General features: G+C 39.3%; 1 protein-coding gene across 13 annotated transcripts in view; it reads right to left on the reverse strand.

Moving 5' to 3' along the window:
* Positions 1–3,228, reverse strand: part of LOC5567355 (sodium channel protein para) — a 479,280-nt gene extending 476,052 nt beyond the window's left edge. For 12 of the 13 annotated variants that reach the window (XM_021852351.1, XM_021852343.1, XM_021852347.1 and 9 more), the window contains exons 1-2: positions 2,794–3,227; positions 1,644–2,119 (exon numbers count right to left, since the gene is read on the reverse strand). The gene's annotated coding sequence lies outside the window, so the exon portion shown is untranslated. Of the gene's footprint in view, positions 1–1,643; positions 2,120–2,793 lie in introns of all 13 variants that reach the window. The other variant, XM_021852350.1, reaches the window with a different exon arrangement.
* Positions 3,229–7,339: the final 4,111 nt, after the last annotated feature.

Raw genomic sequence — 7,339 nt, forward strand, 5'->3', positions numbered from 1 at the left:
ATATTGACAACCATGCGTCTCCACCGATTAAAAAATCCGATCTCTTGTATGCTTGAATTGCACAATGAAAAAAATATTGAACGTAGAAATATTCGATATAAGTTGTAAGGATATCCGTAAGTTATCATAAACTGAAGTGGGTTTCACAGAAAACACGTTACTGCGGCTGTCCTGGATTCAGACTGTCGCCATCGATGACACGTTTAGCAGAGCAACTCAGCCAACCAACAGGCAGCAGTAGTAAGCAATGGCTGTGGACACGGAGTAGGCCATTGCAAACAGTCTCGGACCGTGCCATTCTTGGCATCAAAAAGCCATCATGACATCGGTTCACATGTACCCGCATTAGCTTCTCGGTAGGCTACTACGATGAATGTTCACTTCAGACGAAGACGACGACGACGACTACGACTAGGACAACTAGGGCGCAAAGCTACTAGGACCAAAAAAGCAGTGGGGAACCGGTGGCTTTGCGGGGGGACCGGGGGGTATTGCGGCAACGGGGTTTAATGCAGAGATCAAGTAGTGTCAGCAGCATTCGGGGCGCCAAAGAAAATCGATATCCTTATGCGAGTGTGTCTGCTGCCGAGGCTGCCTGCCGCCGCTCTTTTTCTCACAAACATACATGAACAAAACCGAACGACCAACAACGAGGGGGTAAAGGTCCTTTTCTGATATCCCCTTACCGCAAAGGGAGGTCGATGAGTTTTTTTTTTTGATCGGCCGAAAGGAAGTGAAGAGCGACGGACAGTCAATTATAGGCCGATAATCGAAATTGGAGCGGCTGAGACCAGGTATCGGCGATAATCCGTTATTTTCGGCTGCTTCCTGTTAATCGGGAGGTCATTAATCAAATTTTTCTATCGAGGAAAAGAGGGGGGAGCGGGTTGAAAGGTAGAAGAGCGGTGATGACAAAAGCTTAATGTCAAATTTTGCCGTACAGCGGAGAGCGAAAGTTTTGGGAGAGTGGAGGGGGTTCTCTCGCTCGTTTTATCTGCTAATGTGAATTTGAGAGTGAGAAAGCTAAACTGTCAGTGCTGATACACGTCCAAATAGAACTCCACAGTGGTGAGTGACTTTATGCACAAATTATCGTTGTTAAATATAATTCATATACATATGTTAAGGTAAATAAGCAGTACACAAACTGTATAAAATTCCACATCCCGTAGAAACAAAAAGAACAATGAGGTGAGCTCCTTTACACAGTTTCTCATCGGTGCGAAGTATCAACTTAGCGTGTATATGGTGCGGAAGCCATGAGAGAGTAAAAAAAAGAGTGAATTATGAGCGTGCGGGAGCTTTACACTCATACGAACTGCTCGTGGGTATCGCTGAAAGGGCTGCTCGTGTGTGCACGGTCGGAAAAATCGATAATTTTCGAGAACAAAAAAGGATGTCCATTTTATGAGGACTTTGCTGTGAAAATCTACAACTTTGAGATCCTTTTGAGGTTTCTCTGTATGATGTAATTAAAGCAAACTAAAATAAGCTTTTCCAGAAAATTATTGTCTCTGAAATAATGTTTTTCGGTGGAAAACTTGAAAGCATTTCAAGATGTCATTCATTAGAAAGCATTTTTTTTTTTCGTTTGAACGAAAGCTTTGACATAAAGAGGAAGCAAAACTTTGATTGCACATTACCGTTGTTGGACTTTGCTGCTGGAACTCCGATGAAAAATGATGAAAAACTGGACCCGAGGTCTGTTCTTTTTCTTCTCGCTATTGGATGAAGGTTTTCTATATAGGGGCGGGTCAACACACACGCAGTGTATCCAGAACTATTCACTTTCTCACCAGAAGCAAATTTAACACTTTTCGGAAAAGCATCAACGAACACTCTTGTGGGGAAAAAATGGACAAATTTTCCTTCTCTTCGCGGTTTGCTTCTTTCTTTTCCGCTTTCCTTCTTTCTATTTCGTCTTCTTCCACAAGAAGGCGACGCACTTTCTCTCGACGAGCACTGCTGTGTGTGTTTCCTAAATCGATTTTCCAATAGTGATCTTCTTTTTCAATTCGGCACACTCATTCAATGCTGCTAGGAAACTTCTAAACACATTGCGAAATATGGCTATTTTCTTTTTTATCTCTTTTTTAAATAAGCATCAAATATCTACAAACTGGAAGAAAATGCAAAATTTCAGATTATAGAAAAGGCAATTCAGCAAACTCATGGCAAAACAGAAAAAGAAAACAGCTTTCTCTATCACTGGCTTAGCATGATGAATTCGATTTTTTCTTCACTATTTTTCACGCAATTTTCATGTCAAGCGGCAGCAGCAGCAGCAGCAGCTGAAACAAAAGCATACTTCCAGGGGTATTCACTGGTGCCCCCTAGATGTCGTTTCCGCCTTCTTTCCGCTTCTCCTCTCTGCGCGCACGTTCCTTTGTAAAATTATATAAAAGCGGAGGCCTTTTTTTCCACTCGTCGTCCGTCGATAGATCACAAAGCGGGCAACCAAAATCGAAAATCAACTGAAGCAGATCTGCTACGATGATGGTGATGATGACTTCGAGATTTTCTCCCGAGACAGTTGAAAAAAAAAGTAAAACAAGCACAGGCAGCACAGGAAAACCAAATTTTCTTCGTCCGAGGTCGACGAGCTACAAAGCAGAAGCAGAGGTAGCGCGCGGCAGCAGGAAAATATCCTTTTTCCCTATGGCTGAGGCAAGCTGATGTGGAAAAGGGGCACTGGAAAATCGCCACCCTGATGGCGATTCTTCAAATTTTCTCGCGTGGAAAATGAAGGAAAAATCGAAAAGCAGCATTTTTCTTCGCTTTAGCAACACGCACGGCGCTCTAAATGCAGAATACTATGTGAATAGCAGGATATCCGAGTCAATTTTCTCGACGATTGATCAAGGTTGGTGCCTGTTCTTCACTCGATTTCTTCTTCCTAACCACCGTTCTGTTTCCACCTCTAGAAACTCCTCAATCGCGCACACACACACTTTTTTCACCGTGGAAAATCGGAACCAAGATTTTCTGTCCTCCCGGAAAAAGTAGGAAAATGGCTTAGCTCCTTCTTTCCTCCGTTAAAATTAAGAATGACTTTTCGTTTGGAACAGTTCAACTCGCTAGGCTTCTTCCTCCTTCGATTGCTCCTAGTTCTTTTGTCCACTGGCTGTCTCCTTGTTCACCACAAAAAATGGATTTCTTGTATGGCGTAAGAACGTTTAAAGCCCGGCCCGTTCTCGTTCGTGGCTCGTTTGAACTGCAATCCGCAACGCGACGATACCATTGCTCCTGCTGAAAAATCCGTCCGTTTTCCCTGAGTGATCTCTTCCTCACTCACCGCTCTCGCTCTCCCAGAGCGTGAGTTACACACGCACACATTGAAAACCCATAGTCTCGATGAGTACCAGGATCGTCCTTTCTGATGTGACACTCTGTACACCACACGAAACAACACGTCAAGTCGCAATTCTGTCAAATTTCGAACAAATCCGAACAAAAATCCCACAAATGCTTCAACCTACTTCTACAAACTGTTCTTCAACAGTTTCTCCAAACTTCAACACTCTTCAAATCCAAATCTCGAACGTCGTCAGTTGATGTCGCCCTCGGAAACAGCTTCAATCGAAGGATCGTCGCACAGAATCGAACTGACGTCGTCGGATGAACACCACAAACTGAACATTGCACTTTCACTAGTCGGCACCTAAACTTGGCTCGAATACGCTGCTTCCCCGCAAAAAAGGAAAGAAGAAAGCTTTTCCACCCAACTCACCAAAGTCCCATGCGGAGATTCAAAGAGAGAGAGAAAGCGTCGCAAGGTGGTCTGATGGGGTCGGGCGGATGCAATCAGAAGCAGAATGAGTCATAGTCATGCTGGATGGTGATATGACGCGAGCTTCGAGTGAGTGGCGCCATGATGAGATGCGGGTATCCTGTTGGTACATTGGCGAGCCGAACTGGTTTGACCTCACGAGGGATAAAGTTTGACAGTGGGTGGAAGAATGTATCGAGACCTATTTATATTTGGGATATTTATTTCTCGCTTAAATTGGTCTACTAGCTATTGGTCAAACTGTAGGACTCTTCATTAGTTATGATCTGAACCATTTTTGTGAAACGCTCGATATTTGACAATTATTATTGCCTCACAAAAACTATTCACGGCGTGTATATGGGAAAGGTTTATCACAAAAAATAGGCATCGCCAAATCTTTCACCATTCGAAAATATAGGTGTTTAGCTTTCATTTGACGTATTCCCCAAAAAAATCTACCGAGGGATCCCGAACATTTTTTTTATTTTAAATTTTTGTTCTTTAGTGTATTTTTAAATGTCAGCATTGTGAAACATAGTTTCATTGATGTTTAGCTCGATGAAAGTTCCAAGTCCAAACAAAAGTTCATAAAGTAAATATATATTAGGTTTCATTTTGTAAAAAAAAAACAAAACAGTCCTATGTGATTTTGAGGATTTAATGAGCCATAGGACACTTATTCGATAAGATATGTTGGAAGTTCGAATGTTGAACACTCATTCGTACTGTGGAAGTATATCGATCCGAGCGTTGTTTGGTTTCATAGTTAGAACACATTAAATTTCTTCTTCTTCCATCTGGCATTACACTTGTGCTGGGACATAGCCTGCTTCCCAGCTTAGAGTTCGTTGAGCACTTAGTTATTAATTGAGAGTTTTCTTAGCCAATCAACCGTAATTCCATATATTACTGTCAATGTTGGTTTATTATGAAAAGAATCGATAAATATTACAACAGCCTGTAAAAGGAAACGAAATATGTTCAAACACTCTATACACCGAGCCTTAGCAGAAGGCTTCAAAAATCCTCATTAACATTATCCGACCGGGCTACGATATTTTTTATGTTTCTTTGAATGTTGGATTCAACTTATTTAGATGCGGTTTTCACTACATGCAATCAAAAGGCTTCTAGTTTCATATGCTGGCACAAGTGGACCAATTTATTCCCGATGGCCGGAGTTATACCGGTGTCCCCATGGGTCAGCACGGTTAGAAAATCGATCGACTTCCCTTTCTGAACACCTCCAATTTAACAGAAAACGGAAATTATGTATCCTCGGGTAAGATTGTGATATTGTGGGGTAACCGATTATGGCCAAGGCCACTTTATGGTCCTCCGGAAGATCCGGAACATCCGTAAAAGTTGACATACCCTGAGAATAGAGCTGGATTTTTTTTTCAAACTTGCAGAGATGAGGTTGATAGTATATTATCATTGCCTCAGTATGATCTCGAATCACCATTAAAAACACATAAGCAGCTTGAAAACATGAAAGTTTTACTATTTTATACTCCTTTTAGATTGATACCATATTCAAATAATATATGTTTTAACATTAATTATGTGATTACTGGCAACGGTAAGTATTATAAGGTAGATTAACAAGTTAAACTTTATGTGTCCTTCTTGCCCCGCAGAGTGGAATATATGCGACTTATAGTAGATTTTTAAGACTTCCTTCCCATTCGTGCGCACATCAGCAAATATGCAATCACAAGGTGACTAACTCAATAGATGTTGAAAAAATTGGACTTGATATTTTATTCGAAAATTTACTGAATTCGTTACTTATATATACTACATTCCCCGAACACAGTGTTCAACAGACTGAAGGATTTGTCACTACCAAATTGGTAAATCAAGCATCTTTGTGTATTATACTAATTGTGAAAAAGATGAAAACATCAACACAGCAGGAAATTTTAATTGATGTGTAAAAATAGGTTAAAAGTATTTCGTATCAATCGTTTCCAGCTTGAATTTGTTCGGAATTTAACATTTAATGGTTGGTTCGATCTAACCGGTCGAGAATATTTTTCTTATAAACACATTGGCGAAGCAAATTCTCAGTTTATGAGTATCCGAGGAACTCCGAATTGAGAATCTGGCTTTGTCCCAAGAGGGATGTAATTCCAGACAGAAGAAAAAGAAAGTTTATGTATTCTAACCAAGAAAATATACAATTATACGCTTTAATCATATACACACTTAAATCAGAATGTCGATCTCAGATGTTCTAATCTCGCTTAAAGGGCATTTGCTGACATCTCAGTAAAAGTGACGTTTGATGTCAGCGGCACCAAAAGATGCTGCTAAACTTGATTTTTTTGCTGACATGTCAGTTAAAAATCATTAGCTGACCGCTCAGCTGTGTGGATCTCGATAAAAGAATGAAAATTAGTTGAATTCAACTGATTGTGTACTTCTACTGTACGAATAAGTGACATATGGCTTATTCAATCCACAAGATCACATAGGGCAGATTTGTCTATTACAACAAGTAACCTTATATATCATTGTTTTATCAACCTTCATTTGAAATTTAGGCTACCATCGAGCTTGAGAGAAAAAAAAAGAACTTTTACCATGATAACATTTGAAATAATGTACATTAAGGAACAAAAATGTAAAACAAAAAAAAATGTTCAGGATCCCTCGGTAGATTTTTTTGGGGAACACGTCAAATGAAAGCTAAAAACCTATATTTTCGAATGGTGAAAGATTTAGCGATGCCTATTTTTTTGTAATAAAATTGTTCTACCAGACACGCCGTGTATTATATATCAGAAATTCCTTCAAAGATCCCTTCATAACAATCCCGAATAAGAATTTAACCACATTTTTGATAGTTTTACGATGGTTACGTGAATGTTATAATAACACAGCGTAACAAAAATAACATTTTTGCGTGTATCAAGTATCAAGATATGTGTCTCTAGTAGATTAGAGGTTGCTGAATCTAATGCCGTTTTCAGAAATGCTCCAGTACATCACAATTGTATACTACAGGTCGCTAATGTTGTATAAAACACTGGTTTTATTTATGGGCACATGGAAGTTAAGTTATCAAACTTTTTAGTGATCGAAGACTTCATTTAATAGGCTGCAACTTTCATTCAAAGTATAATAAGAATTATATTAAAATGATTTAAATCGGTGTTGTGAGTAATTTCTATGACATTATTGTTGAAAACTAGATGCACCCAATTTTTACATGGTAAGTGCTTCGGAAACTAAACCCTTCCATCATTGACTTGGGTTGATGGAATCCCACAACAAATCAAATAATAAATGTTTCTCTTTTTCTCCTATTATGTTATCCCCTGCATTACTAAGATCAATTTAACATAAGTAATTTGATAGTCTTGTTTATTAAATTCTTCTAATTTACCTTTTCAAATTTTCGCAAAATTGCTAAGGTTATCGAAGGATTCCTACAAGAATTATCTCATGAGGTTTTCAAAAATTCGACCAGGAATTTTACTTAGACAATTATTAAGCATTTGGTCATCCTATATACATAGGAATAGCTTCAGAGATTTATTCACGACTTCACCAAATGTC

The sequence above is a fragment of the Aedes aegypti genome, chromosome 3, assembly GCF_002204515.2.
Source record: "Aedes aegypti strain LVP_AGWG chromosome 3, AaegL5.0 Primary Assembly, whole genome shotgun sequence".
Taxonomy (NCBI): Eukaryota; Metazoa; Arthropoda; class Insecta; order Diptera; family Culicidae; genus Aedes; species Aedes aegypti.